Raw genomic sequence first — 15,774 nt, forward strand, 5'->3', positions numbered from 1 at the left:
TGACCCAGTAGGGCTGATGGCCTTGTAAGAAGAGAAGGGACACTGCGGGAGCTTGTGCACAGAGAAGAGACCATGTGAAGACACAGAGAGAAGGCAACCATCTACGAGCCAAAGGCACCTTGCCTTTGGACTTAGAGCCTCTAGACCTGTGAGAAAATAAATTTCTACTGTTTAAACCACTTAGTCTGTGGTAATTTGTTATGGCAGCCCTTGCAGACTTAGACAACCATGAACCTCTCTTCTATGGCTTTTCTGCTTCCGGTGGAGCCCTATGGGGGCTTGAGCTCCAGCTTTGGTGCGGCATTAGAACTTTGGCATATGAATAAATTAAAAAAACATAGCACATGAGAGAAACCAGAGCTTGACCCCTGGCTGAAGCTCTGACATTCAGTAGGTGCCCAATAAATGCTTATGGACTAAATCGAGAAGAAAATGGGAATGACTTTTCATAAAACGGGCCTCTGGAACTTCCAAAGGAGTAACCACTTATCTTGACCCAAAGAATAAGGAAGAGATTCTGAAGATCCAGCTGGGAAATGGGCCATGGAGAGCAACACCAAAGAGGCTCCAGCAAGGAAGGGTCTGGAGTGGGAAGAAGCCGCCCAAGGGAGGAACAGAAGTGTTTCAGAAGTAATGACCAAAAGTTGGCACAAAACTTCAGAGGTATTTTTGTTATTATTGTTTAGTTTTGGGGGTTTTTTTGTTTTGGTTTGGTTTGGTTTTGGTTTTGGTTTTTACTATGAATGGATTAGTAGGTTAGGGCCCAAGGAAGGGGCTTAGGGTCAAATGATCCCACTGGCTGGCCTACGCAGGGCTCCAGAGTCAAAAATCATTGTTCTTGTGACACTAGAGCCTTGCAGTGGGGTGGGGGTGGGGGTGGAGCGTGGCCTGGGGAGGCAGGGGTCACAGCCTCCCCCACCCCAGCCAGCATGGAAACCTCAGCTTTGTCTACACAAGACCCTACTAAAAATTGCTCTTCTGTATTCCTCCATGGCCGCCTACTTTCCGTGCTCATCCTGGGCAGTGATGCTAATACACAGTAAGAGGGTCAGCTGAAAACAGCAAGTGAAACGCGGAGCTTGGACAATCCAGAGTGGACAAAACGCTGGTGAAAACACTGGATTCCATGATATGAGAGCCATTCTGCTCCTGGATCCCTGGGTAGGGAACGGCTCTTGTCACCAGAGGCTTGCTTCTTCCCTTAGCCTTTGTCTGGCTCCTCCGAAGTCATTCAAGTCATTCCAAGCAAGATGCCAGCCCAGGATTTCCCACTTCACCTTTTATATAAGACTCAAGTCATCTTTATCCTTCAAGAGTTCTCGCCAATGCTCAGTTCCTACTCTTCTCCCTTCCATCCTGTTCACAAGCCCTACCTTGTCTTTTCAGAACCCCTCTGAGTGCTCCAACCATTATTTCCAACTGTCTCCATGGTCCCATGTGGCCTTCTGGAACACTCTGTGTTGCTCAGCTACTTGAAGAAGTTCCCACGTGGAAGGCCAACCAGTTGCCTCCTACACACCAGGAGATATTCCAGTTCTGAAGGCATTTCCCTCCCACCATCCACTCTCTGGCTGCAGCAGCATACAGATGTCAGGAGCCTCACCTCACGTCCTTCAAGCTTGGCCTTTGATGCTCTTTATAGTTGATCCATTATCTGCAGAAACTTCACATGCCCTTGGCATTGTCACTCTGAGAGTGAAAGCAACGTGTTGGCATTGCAGAATATTTTGTGACTCGTCTGACTCAACCCACATGAGAATGTCTAATTCCAGCATCATGAGAAAGGATGAAAGAACATAATTTTCTGAGGAAAAAAAAATTGTTAGAAATAAAAGCCTGTGAACCCAAGAAGCACAGTGTCAAAATGGAGAAAGCAGAGAGTCTGAGGCAGTTTTCTGAAACCACAAAATCCGCTATAGATTTTTTATGATCTGCAAGAATAACTTTGAAGAAAAATAAAAATCAACACACTAGGGGGAACACTCTGTGTCTATAGCAGTTTTAAAATATGCATTTGTTCACACTCAAGAGTACAAAACCTCTTGGGTTCTTCTTCCTACAATGGCTTTCTGTCTCGCTCTAACTCAACAGCTGTAAATGGCTTTGGTAAATCGTGCTAGTACATTTCCATTAACATTAGCAAAATTTATGTCAACTGCACTGACAACAACTGTCAGTCTTTAAAGACACTAATCTTCCTTTGCAAGAGAACACACATCTGTGTCACACCTACGGTTTCTCATGCATCCTGGTACCATTTGTCTACCTTGTTTCCCTTTTGTTCTCCTCTGGACTCAGAAGGCTCCTGGCTCATCAATCAGTTTTAGCGTCAACGAGGTCTATTCTGACTTGGTACAGGCTCCCTTATTATTCCCTCCTCTGGCACAGCTGCCTTTTTATACTAGGGAATGACGTTTTCCTTGCAGAGCAGTTACATTTGCAAAGACAAGAGACGAATTGATTTAGAAACTGCGTTATACTGCATAACTTTGGGATAACATCCATTATTCCATAAGCAGCACCTTTTTTCCCCCTGCAGAAACACGTACAAGGGCTTATAACCCCCACCCATCAGGAAGCATTCCCCCAGCTCTACAGTTTTTCCAGAAAGTCATGGGATGTGGACGGTCCTCAAGCTCACAGCCTGTTCTCTAGACAGACTGAAACACCTCTGCATTTGATCCAGCTGAAAACTCTGAAGGCCCGTGCCTTTTATTTTCAACATGTCATGGACTATGATTTTTATAAAATGCAAAATCAGATGCTTAGATGCTGTGGCAAGTTCAGATGTCAAACAGAACTTTCTAAGGACTTGCTCTCACTTTCCATACTTATTGCAGATGGTGATGGTTCCTGGAGAAGCCCAGATCTGGGGAGCAAACTCTGGGGAGCAGTGAGTCTGGATCTCTGGTCACACGATGCTAAGACACACCCCGCAAAAGCCATCATGCGAAGCAAGCTGTGTTAGCCTCTGTTTCCTAGAACGGGATAGATTTTAGACCGATGAGGAGGAAAATGCTTTAAACTTGCTTTTAAAAGAACAGGTGCTGAAAGCATCTGTCTTTGTTGGAACCCTGAGTCACTGCGATCAAAGCATGATGGGGTGTGGCATTCGGGGGGGAAGGAGAAAATAAACAAACCCAGGGCACCTGAGTGGCTCAGTGGATTAAGCCACTGCCTTCGGCTCAGGTCATGATCCCAGGGTCCTGGGATCGAGCCCCGCATCGGGCTCTCTGCTCAGCCTCGAGCCTGCTTCCTTCTCTCTCTCTCTGCCTGCCTCTCTGCCTGCTTGTGATCTCTCTCTGTCAAACAAATAAAATCTTTTAAAAAATAAATAAATAAAAATAAACAAATCCATAAGAGAGCGAGCAAACCCACTCAACGGCTACTCTGAATTGGAAAGGAATCATAACCAAGGGTACAAATGAATTAGAAAAAATAGAAAAAGAATCATTAAAACAAACAAAGTTTATGTATTCATCCATTCACTCGCCAACAAATATTTGAGTATCTAGTGTATACTGGTCTGGTCGCTGGACACACAGGGAATGAAAAATCCCTGACAAACCCGTGAGGAGGCATAGCTAAAACCTGACAGAAGAATAAGACACAAAAAATGACCGCACAACCAAACCAAGCCAGAGATGAAGCCAGTTTACTGGGATGCCGTGTTATTTAAGGGACACTATGGGTACCTTGAATCACAGAGAGGGCCATGAGAGGACATTATGTTCTATTAAGCATCCCTGAATGATACTTTAAGAGAAACAGCCCTGGTTTGGGTGGTCTGCGGAAACAGCCCAGGGTACGGTTGAGTGGTATTTTCTGACTGTAGATGTAGGCTTTTGCGGAGGAAAATGTTACAGGACAAATAAAATGGTGGCAACCATGCCAACCACAGTTAGCAATAACATAGTCCCCTATTCTGGGCAGAACCATGTCCTGAGTCTGTAAAAATTGAACAATAACATACTGCTTGCCTTCCGTGACTTGTTTATATTATATAATTTTATTTTTGCGATAGTCCTAATATTAGATATTATTATATTCGTATCAGACATGAAAAGACCAGTTAGACATGGATTCATGTGGGATTAACACCCAGGTTTGCCTTATGCCAAAGTCACTGCTTTTTCTTCACCGTATTACACCGTCATCTCCGACCCAACTGTGGGAAGACAAGGACAGAGAGAAAACCTTGAAAGCCACAGGAGAGAAATGACAGGCTGTGGTATGAAAGGGATCTTCAAGAAGACGAGCAACTCACTTCTCATCAGAAACCATGGAAGCCAGAAGCCAGGGGGATGCCATATTTGAAATGCTGAGAAACAAAAACTGTCAACCAAGAAATCTGTATCAGGCAACATTACCCTTCAAAAATCACAGAGAACTAAGATATCCTCAAAGAAACTGAACACAGGAAAATTTGCTTCTACCAGATGTGCCCCACAAGAAACATTCTAGAGACATCTTCAGGCTGAATTAAAGGACAGGAGACAGTCCCTCAAATACACATGAAAAAATTAAGAACGTCAGTAAAGATAGTTACATAAGATAATTATAAGACAGTATTAGTGTGTTTTTTAAATTTTTAAAAAAGGTTTTATTTATTTGACAGAAAGAGTGAGCACAAGCAGGTGGAGCAGCAGGCAGAGAAAGAGAGAGGAAGAAGGCGGCTCCCCTGAGCAGGGAGCCCAGTGAGGGATTCAATTCCCAGGACCCTGGGATCATGATCTGAGCCAAAGGTAGATGCTTAACTGAGTGAGCCACCCAGGTACCCCCAGATGATTTTAAAGTATTTTTTTGCTTGCAATTCCTTTTTTTTGGTATATGGTTTAGATGACAACTGCATAAAGCAATAAGTATTAATCTATATTGATGCAGCCACAATATATAAAGATATAATATGTGACAACAATAAGGGTACAGAGCAGTATAGGAGCAAAGCTTTAGTATACTGTTGAAATTAAGTTGGCATTAACCTGAACTAACTTTTCCATAGCAAAAGAAAGAACCAACAAAACCAAAAACCTATTGAATGGTGGAAGATATTTGCAAATGATATATCTGATAAGGTGCTAATATCCAAAATATATAAAAATATAATTTCCAAAATCTATAAAGAGATAATACAACTCCACACTGAAAAACAAATAATCCTATTAAAATGGGCAAAAGACCTGAATATAGATTTTTTCAAAGATGACATAGATGGCAACAGACACATGAAAAGATGCTGAACATCACTCATCATCAGGGAAATGCAATTCAAAATCATAATGAGATATCACTTTACACCATTCAGAATGGCTAGAATAAAAGAGACAAGAAATAGCAAGTGTTGTTGAGGATATGGAGAAAAAGGAACCCTCCTGCACTGTTGGTGGGAATGCAAACTTGTGCAGCCACTGCGGAAAACAATATGGAGGTTCCTTAGAAACTTAGAAATAGAACTACTATAGGAACTAATAATTCCAGTACTGGGTGTCTACCCAATGAAAAAGAAAACACTAATTTGAAAAGATACATGCACCCCTATAGTTATTGCAGCATTATTGACAATAGCCAAAATATAGAAATAAGCCAAGTGCTCATTGATAAATGAATGGATAAAAGAAGATGTGGTGTATATACACGATAGAATATTATTCAGCCATAATTAAGAATGAGATCTTGTCATTTGTGACAAGATGGGCGGATCTGGAGGGTATTATGCCAAGTGAGACAAGTCAGTCAGAGAAAGACAAGTGCTGTGTAACTTCACTTCTATGTGGAATCAAAAAGTCAAACAACAAACAAACAACAGAAACAGACCTATAAATGCAGAGAACTGATGGTTGCCAGAGGAGAGGGGAGAGTGAGGATGGGCAAATGGGTGAAGGGGAGTGGGAGACATAGACTTCCACTTACAGAATGAAGAAGTCATGGGGATAAAAGGCACAGCAAGGGGAATATAGTCAAGGGAATTGTGATGACGTCGTGCGGTGGCAAATGGGATCTATACTTGGGATGCACGTCGCATGCTATAGAGCATTGTTGAATCACGAATTTGCACACCTGAAACTAATGTAGTACTGTGTGTCACCTCTGCTCAAATAATAAAAAAAAGATGTGAGTATTATTCAGCTTCAAAGAGAAGGAAATCTTGCTGCTTGCAATACGGGGAAGCTTGAGGACATTAGGCTGAGTGAAATTAGACAGAAGGATCAATGTTGTATGACCTCACTTCTCTAAACACACCAAACTCATGGCCACAGAGAACAGATTGGTGGTAGCCAGGGCAGCAGTGGGGAAGTGTGGGTGGCGGGTGGTCAGGGAGTCTGGGTGAAAGTGTTCGAAAAGTCTAAGGTGAATAAGCGATGTAATGTACACACAGCGCAGTTGTACTTGACAATACTGTATTGTATACTCAATAGCTGCTAAGAGGGAAAGTCTTAAACGTTTCCACCACACGCACACGTTGTGACTCTGAGGTGCTGAGTGTGTTAAGCAACCTTAGTGTCATCACAACATACATCAAGTCACTACCATGAACACCTGAAACTTAAACTGTGTGTCAAGTCTATCTCAGCAAATCTAGAAAATGAAAAAAATTACAAAACAATGCAAAATCTTGAAGGGTTGTATGCAAATTTGGAGAATATTTAGGTCTCTTGGCTGCAGCTGGAGAACGGATTGTCAAGGGTAGGTGAGCAGAGATCAGGCGAGCAACAGGTCAGAGGAGCACAGGTGAGAGCTGGGGCTGTGAGCAGGTCCAGCTTCGCCAGTAGGCACCATGGCCCATGGCACCTGTTAGTGGCCCGTGGAAATGTCTAATTTGCTTGGCTTAGAATCAGAATTTAAACATGAATATAATAATGACGAACATAAAAAAATGAATTCAGCTTTGATTGTATCTGTCTTTATGTGAACTAAGTGATAAGATGTAATTTTAAATATATTTTTTATGGCAGAAGGGCGCCATGAAGGCAAGAGTGCCCAGGGCTCCCTGGCATCATCATGGGGCTCCGGCCATGAGAGCAGAAGGCAGGTGACTCAGAAGATAAAAACTGATAATGTTGGCGATGATTGGCTCTGACGCTGGATGTGAGGATCACACAGCCAGTGGCGGCCACTGCTAAAATGGGAAGCAGTGGAGAGAAGACTGAACTGGAGAGAACAGTGATGAGCTCAGCTTTGGACACTTTAATTGAGGTGCCCGTGGGACCTGGAGGACAACAGATGGACAATCTCTGTGCATAAACCATGCTGCAGTCCGACCAGCAAAGTCTCATTTCTTTGGTCTCTGCCACTGGAACAAGAAAATTGCTTTCCCGAATAGAAGCTTCCTTCTCAATAGATTTTATTATGCTGGGGTTTTACCTGTCTTCACTTTTATTATAGTAATTGGAGGTCTGGGGAGCGTTTGGAAAGATTTGAAGGAGTATCATTCTTTTGCTGAAATGTGTAAACTCTATCAGTACTGATTACATTTTGCAAGATGCAGAAAACCCTTGCTGATTTAAAAATTAAAAAAGAAAGGAAAGAAAAACAAAAACAGCTATTCACTCAGCCCCTCTTTGCACATTTAGGCAGATAATACCATGAATGCTGGAGCATAAACAACAAATTATATTAAACAAGCCCCGCTATGTACATCTCCATTAGAAACACGTTAGAAAATGAAACTCAACAGCTGCCAAATGTACTAAATGATCAAATCAGAAGGAAGCGAGTGTCTTTTTTGAAGCTCTCCAAGAGGATTTACAAATGGAATGTTAAAAAAATTGGGAGATTCTATGCATTTGATGGTGACCCCAGAAACATCTAAGAATCTATCGACGGCATCTTCAGTTCATGTTTTATTAAAACCGTTGTTTCTTCAATTACATCCAATACAAAGCATTTTGTACATTACAGAGGATCTGAAGTCTTTTGCCCATCTTAGAAGAAAAAAAACTCACATAAAAGATATGACATCCAATTTAGTCTTCTGTAATAAAATAAAACATCACCCAACGCATCGTAATAAAAAGACAGTTGAACCAGACCAGATGATCTACCTCTGAGAAAACGCACACGTCATCATTTTGATAATTTCATCTTCCTCAAATATCAGCAGAAGTGGGTCTTCTGTAAAAATTAACTATGGGGGTGCCTGGGTGGCTCAGTGGGTTAAGCCTCTTCCTTCGGCTTGGGTCATGATCTCAGGGTCCTGGGATCGAGCCCCGCATCAGGCTCTCTGCTCAGGGGGGAGCCTGCTTCTACCTCTCTCTCTGCCTGCCTCTCTGCCTACTTGTGATTTCTCTCTCTCTGTCAAATAAATAAATAAATAAATAATCTTTAAAAAAAATTAACTAATGCTATAAGTCTCTTCTCTTTAAATTTCTTCCTGACAATTATTATTTTTTTTTTTAGATCAACAGGAACCATAAAATCTATACACATCGCGACCTCACCATCTCCTTTTTCCCTTTTGCATCTGATGCCTGGGGTCATGATCGGGCCCAAAACAATGAAGCAGAATGTAGGTTAGTTCCCTGGGTGATCAATTTACCTATTCCTTTGGGTCCTCACTCTGAAGATTTCCCCAGGCTAACACTACAGCAGAAGGATCTTCAAAGAATATGTGTGGTGAGCAATGTTTATCGAGCACGTGACGGAAAGGTCTGCTGGAAGGGATTCTCAGCTCCAACAGCAGCCAGGAGATGACATGACTACATATGGTGACCCATTTCTTTGAAGAAGAGGGCAGATCCGATGCAGAGCGGAAGACACTGACTGGAAGGAGAGCCCTGGGCTGGGAGTCAGGTGCTGGACTGTGGTCATTAACCAGCTCGTGTGTATGCGTTAAGTCCTTCAACCTCTCCGGACCTCAGTTTCTTCTTTGGCAAAGAGGGTCTCAGTTCGTCTTTCAAGTTCTCTTCATGGGCTCCCATGATAATCTTGGTGGCCAAAGAGTCTACTGTGAATTGATCTCCCCCTTTCTAGGAAGGGTTACTTTTTTGAATTTGGGCATCTTTTCTTCTTCCTTAGTGTGGAGGGCAGAATAACACCCCTCCCCCAGGATGTCCACATCCTAATCCCTGGAGATAGAATGATAGATCTTGATGTGGAGAGATTACTCTGGGTTCTCCTGGCCCAAAGGCACCGGGAGGATCCTTATAAAGAGGGAGGTACGAATGCCTGAATTAGAGGGGGCGGGATTTGAAGATGCTTTCCTGCTGGCTTCGAGAATGGAGGAAGGGGCCATGAGCCAAGGAATGCAGGTGGATTCTAAAAGCTGGAAAAGGCAAGAAAACAGATATGCCCCCAGAGCCCACAGAAGGAAGCTCTGCCAATCCATTTCAGACTTCTGACTTGCAGACCTATAAAATATTAAATGTATGTTCTTTCAAGCCACTGAATTTGTAGTAACCACAAGGAAACTACTGCAGCTAGAGCGGGAGAGTCTGTCTTCTCCCTCTGGTGGCATGGTTGGGTAACATTGCAACAGCTCAGTTGCTTAGCACCTGTCCATCCCCAAGGAAAGATTTTTCATTTACGGGCTAGGAAACCCCTGCAGGGGATGGACACTGGCAGGGGAGGAGAGTGAATGGTTCAGGCAGCACTCAGTCAAAGAAGGAATCTTCCTGTTCACTTAAAGCCATGTCTATAAATATCCCTTCTCAGGGGAAGCAGCCTACCTGCAGCCAGGGGTGGGGAGGTGGGGGGTGGATTTGTATCTGGAGGCTGAGCAAGGGGAGGCAGCATGGTTTCAAGGTGTCAGATGAAACCTTGCTTGGATTTGTGTAGTATCAAGTGGCTCAGAGCCCAAGAGCAATACTAATACAATTGCAAGGTTGGTGTGGCTGCTCCAGGAAATTCAGTTTAAGGAATGGATTCCAGAAACAGACAAATTGGGCACCTGAGTGGCTCAGTTGGTTAAGTGACTGCTTTTGGCTCAGATCATGATCCTGGAGTCCTGGGATCAAGTCCTGCATCGGACTCCCAGCTCCATGGGGAGTCCATTTCTCCCTCCGACCTTCTCTCCTCTCATGCTCTCTCTCACTCTCTCAAATTTAAAAAAAAAAAAGAAAGAAAGAAACTGACAAAATCTGTAATAGTTACGTGTTGATCGATATGCATCTGGTGGGTAACAGGAAGGTTGGGGTGTGTCTATGCTCATCTGAGCTAGTTTGAGACCCCCAGGGTGGAGGCCCAAGGAAAACCAGCTAAGGTGCAGATGAGGCTCACATGACATATGACATAATGCATTCAGTTATTAAACAGTGATGGCTGGCAAAGGGACATTTGATGGTGCTCTACGGGGATTATCATGGTGATGGAACTCACAAATCTTCCCGACAGCAAGTCTCCACATTCACCATGCCTTGCATCACTACAATATCCAATATCCATACCCCAGAGGAAGAAGGACCAACCCACAAAACTCGCACTGTCCCAATAGGGAGCTGTCAGATGTCGGAGGCAACACTTGGCGAGGCATCTTGGGGGGAAGCAGATTCCTGGAGAAATCGACTTGATGTTGTGTCAGCTTTTGAAAGCACTTAGTAAAAGGGCTTCAGCAAAGACTTAGTCTTGGTAACAGAATTGGTCCAAGAGACATTCTAGAGAAGACCGCATTGCACAGGACAAGTCTGGCAAGCCAACCCACTGCCTTATTCACGCGGCCACGCTGCTCATCCCTGAGAGGACCAGAAGAGCAATGTCAGAATCTAAATTGCTTAGCTTATAAAATGTATATAAATTCACAGAGGAAATGCCACTGCTTGTGTTCACGGAGTCCTCCTGCTGGCTTTGTGCAGTGCTCCCAGGCATTCACAAACACGGGGAGCTACTTGCTGCAAGACTTGTGCTCATTGTCTCTGAGGTGCTGATGGTATGAGTTTAGCCATGAGTTTAGCATAAGTTTAGCATTCTCAGGGAGACGGCATCTCCTGGTGATGAAGCCCGAAGCTTGGAAACCCTGAGAAGTTGAATGCATGTGTTGTTTCTGCCATGAACCGACTCTGTAATGCGAGGCACTTACCTTGCTCCTCTCGGCTTCAGTTTTGTTGATTTTAAAATGGAGGTTAAGATAGCACCTCCCTCTAGGGTGTTTATGAAGGAAAAGAAAAAGGAGTTAGTGCCCACAAAAACCTAAGCAAAATAAATGCCTCGTGCAGAATCAGTATTTGATGTGTCCTTATTATTGTTAATAATTCGTCTCTCTGTGGGTTATTTCTGCCTGTGAGTGATGATCAGGTAGCCAGAAGCTGTGAATTCAGAATCATCCACAAGGGCAGCTGCTCTGTGGAAGAGATGAGCATGATCTCAAAACCCTAACTACCCTAATATTCAGTGAGTCCTGAGCACCTGTTTTGTTTTCATGGTTGGCAGCTTCCTGCAAGTTCTCTGGCAAGAGCCACTCCGTTTTGTAGTAGAGATTTAAACTACCTTCCTATCTGTCCTCTGTAGGGCCAGACCATGCTTTGGGGGTCTGTGGGCTGATTAAATATGAAAGCTCCAGGACTGGAGAGAAATCTTTTCTTCCTTTCTTTCTCTCTCTCTCTCTTTCTTTCTTTCTTTCTCTCTCTCTCTCTCTCTCTCTCTCTCTTTCCTTTTTTCTATCAGTGAGAAGGCACAGCAGGTGCCCTTCCAAAGGCAGAGAACACAGATGTCCCCTACCTGTCCCTACTGACAATATCACCAGTCCTCAGGGGTCCTGAGGCCCAGAGATCACCTTGCAAGGCAAACGCTGCTCTTTCACAGACCAAAGGAGCCCACAGGATGCCAAGACAGTTTGCTCGCTGGGCGTGGGGACGGGGTCCCCCTCGCATGAGACCGAGCACTCAGGTCTCCTCCCATCCCGTTTTGTACGGCACAGTACCTGTCTTGGTATCGCAGAAGCAAACACTAATTTCCTCCTCAGTGGCACACCAGGTCCTGCTTTTCATTCTTGTGCTGATGTGTCCTTTGCAGGACTTCAGAGAAATCTCATGACAAACTTGTAATGTAGGAATCATTATTTATACTTGACAGATGAAGATATGGGTCTTAGAGAGGATAATGAACATTTTCACGACTACACATTTTCTGTCCTTGAGAATATGGGTAAATCTAATCTAAGACCTCCGCCCTTGAGTCAGGATCCAGTTTTATTTTGTTCTTCCATTGGCTTGCTGTAAAAATGGTGGGCCCTTAGATATATGTGTCTCCTTTTCTAAGACTTGGTTTCAGGTCATGGAATGGTGGTGGTACAGTGACTTCTGGAAGAGCCTTGGAATCATTCAGATCCAAGATCCATGTATGGTGAATCTGTGGTAGGCACAGAGGCCACCCAACTCCAGATACCTCATGCTGAAGTTACACAGTGACCAGAGGAAGGAAATAAATAGCTGTACTTTGTTTCCATTTGTGTGGAGATGGTCATGCAGAGCATTTTGAGTCAACAGACAAGCCAGAATTCACCTACTGAGGGAAGGCGGGTGGTTTAAGGAACAGCTTTTACAAGATAAATGGATGTAACTGGTGCTATGACTTCCTAATTCTTTTTGCTTTAAACCCAAGTGTGATGGCTGGAGGTTCAGCAGCCAAATTGTGCCTATGAGGCTGTCCTGGAAATAGCAAGAGGAAAGAAGAAAGAGCGTGATTGAGTTTCGGATTGTCTGTCTCTGGATTAACTGTGTGAGAAAAACAAACTCCTTTGCTCTTCCTTTTTTGTTTTTGTTTTTGTTTTTGATGAATAATATTTTATTTTTTTAACATCTTAATTTAATTTTATTTTTTTCAGTGTTCCAAGATTCATTATTTATGTACCACACCCAGAGTTCCATGCAATATGTGCCCTCCTTAATACCCACCATCTCCCCATCTCACCCATCTCCCCACCCCCTCCATTCCAAAACCCTCAGTTTGTTTCTCAGAGTCCACAGTCTCTCATGTTTCATCTCACCCCTCCGATTTCCCCCAATTCACTTTTCCTTTCCTTCTCCTAATGTCCTCCGTGTTATTCCTTATGCTCCACAAGTAAGTGAAACTATATGATAATTGACTTTCTCTGCTTGACTTATTTCTCTTAGCATAATCTCTTCCAGTCCCGTCCATGTTGATACAAAAGTTAGGTATTCATCTTTTCTGATAGAGGCATAATACTCCATTGTATATATGGACCATATCTTCTTTATCCATTTGTTTGTTGAAGGGTATCTCAGCTCTTTCCACAGTTTGGTGACTGTGGCCATTGCTGCTATCAACATTGGGGTACATATGGCCCTTTTTTTCACTACATCTGTATCTTTGGGGTAAGTACCCAGTAGTGCAATTGCAGGGTCATAGGGAAGCTCTATTTTTAATTTATTGAAGAATCTCCACACTGTTTTCCAAAATGACTGCACCAACTTGCATTCCCACCAATACTGTAAGAGGGTTCCCCATTCTCCACATCCTCTCCAACACTGTTCATGTCTTTTGCCCATTTTTTGACATGATTATCTGTTTTGTGTGTATTGAGTTTGAGGAGGTCTTTATAGATCTTGGATATCAGCCTTTTGTCTGTAGTGTCACTTGTATCTTCTCTCATTCCGTGGGTTGTCTCTTTGTTTTGTAGACTGTTTATTTGCTGTGCAGAAGCTTTTTATCTTGCTCAAGTCCCAAAAGTTCATTTTTGCTTTTGTTTCCTTTGCCTTTGGAGATGTGTCTTGAAAGAAGTTGGCTGTGGCCGATGTTGAAGAGGTTACTCCCTAGAGGGTTTTGATAGATTCCTGCCTCACTTTGATGTCTTTCATCCATTTTGAGTTTATCTTTGTATATGGTGTGAGAGAATGGCTGAGTTTCATTCTTCTATACAGACCTGTCCAATTTTCCCAGCACCATTTATTGAAGAGACTGTCTTTTTTCCACTGAATTTTTTCCCCTGCTTTGTCAAAGATTATTTGACCATAGAGTTGAGGGTCCATATTTGGACTCTGCTCTGTTCCATTGGTCTATGTGTGTGTTTTTGTGTCAGTTCTATGCTGCTTGGTGATCACCGCTTTGTAGTAAAGCTTGAAATCAGACCACATGATGCCCCCAGCTTTGTTTTTCTTCTTGAACATTTCCTTAGTGATTAGGGGTCTTTTCTGGTTCCACACAAATTTTAGGATTGTTTGTTCCAGCACTTTGAAGAATGCAGTGGAATTTTGATCAGGATGACATGGAAAGTATAGATTGCTCTGGGCAGTATAGACATTTTAACAGTGTTTATTCTTCAGATCCATGAGCATGGAATGTTTCCCATCTTTTTGTGTCTTCTTCAATTTCTTTCATGAGTGTTATGGAGTTCCTCGAGTACAAATGGGATTTATCCCTGGGATGCAAGAGTGGTTCAACATCCACAAATCAATCAGTGTGTAGAACAAATCAATAAGAGAAGAGAGAAGAACCACATAGTCCTCTCAATTGGTGCAGAAAAAGCATTTGACAAGATACAGCATCCGTTCCTGATTAAAACTCTTGAAAGGGTAGGGATAGAGGGAACATTCTTCAAACTCATAAAATCTATCTATGAAAAACCCACAGTGAATATCATTCTCAATGGGGAACAACTTACAGCCTTCCCACTGAGATCAGGAACACGACAAGGATGCCAACTCTCACCACTCTTGTTCAACATAGAACTAGAAGTCCTAGCAATAACAACTAGAAAACAAAAAGAAATAAAACATATTCAAATTGTCAAAGAAGTCAAACTCTCTCTCTTCTCAGATGATATGATGCTTTATATGGAAAACCCAAAAGACTCCACCTCCAAACTACTAGAACTCATACAGCAATTTAGTAATGTGGCGGGATACAACATCATTACACAATAATCAGTTGCTTTCTTATACACTAACAATGAAAATATAGAAAGGGAAATTAGAGAATCGATTCCATTTACTATAGCACCAAGAACCATAAGATACCTGGGAATAAACCTAACCAAAGAGGTAAAGGATCTGTGCTCCTTTTTTAAAAGCCCCTCTTTGCTGGAGTGTCTGTTGCTCTCCATGATACATGGATACATGATACATGGTCTCATGTGTCATGGTCTTGTATCTCCATGATATGAAGTCCAATGATACAAGGTCTAAACCCCTAGACTAGTTACGGGAACACTGTATCCTTACGTCTGTTGGGGGTAAGCTTAGTTCCATGCTGTCTCCTCTCTTTCTCTGCTTCCCAACACAGCTTCTCATTTTTTTCTTCATCCCTCAGGGTCTCCTGGGACAGATGGGTACTTTGTCTCCTGCTAACAGTATAGGAATGATGCATGAAAGGCAGCTTCGACCATATATTTTAATCTCTGAACAGGAAAACCCAAAGTTCTTTTTTCTTAAGTTGAAGATTTAAACTGAGCATTCTGCTTTTATGTGGCAATGTCAAGAAAGCCTCTATTCCATATTTGGGATTGTGTGGATTGCCCTGGAATTAGAGGAGATTTCCCCCAAAACATGTTATGCATTGGTCTGTTCCATATCTGCCAAGCTGGCTGCTGAGACAGATGTATGGTCTGTTGTTCATTCCCTCAGCCAAGCATGACCAAGACCCCTGTTCTTTCTTAATTTGGTGGAGTGATTGCCTTGATTAATTAAAAAAAGAAATTCATGGTGTTCCCAGGAATTATATTCTTCTATTTGAAACAAATTACTGAAAATTATTCTGTTTGAATCAAATGTTGTTGATTATTCTCATCTAGAATACCTGGACCTCAACATATGTAAATGAAGTGGAGTAGTGTAACATGAAGAGTTTTTGTAACAAACACACACTCATGCACTCACATGTGTGTGT

The 15,774-nt window shown here is 42.7% G+C and overlaps 1 long non-coding RNA gene across 1 annotated transcript; it reads left to right on the forward strand.

Annotated features, from left to right (window-relative positions):
* Positions 1–435: 435 nt before the first annotated feature.
* On the forward strand, positions 436–8,336 carry LOC309864583. Its single transcript, XR_014311622.1, has 2 exons — positions 436–663; positions 6,954–8,336. It is a non-coding gene; the product is annotated as an uncharacterized lncRNA (long non-coding RNA).
* The last annotated feature ends 7,438 nt before the right edge of the window (positions 8,337–15,774 follow it).

The sequence above is a fragment of the Mustela nivalis genome (genome assembly GCF_964662115.1).
Source record: "Mustela nivalis genome assembly, chromosome: 5".
NCBI lineage: Eukaryota > Metazoa > Chordata > Mammalia > Carnivora > Mustelidae > Mustela > Mustela nivalis.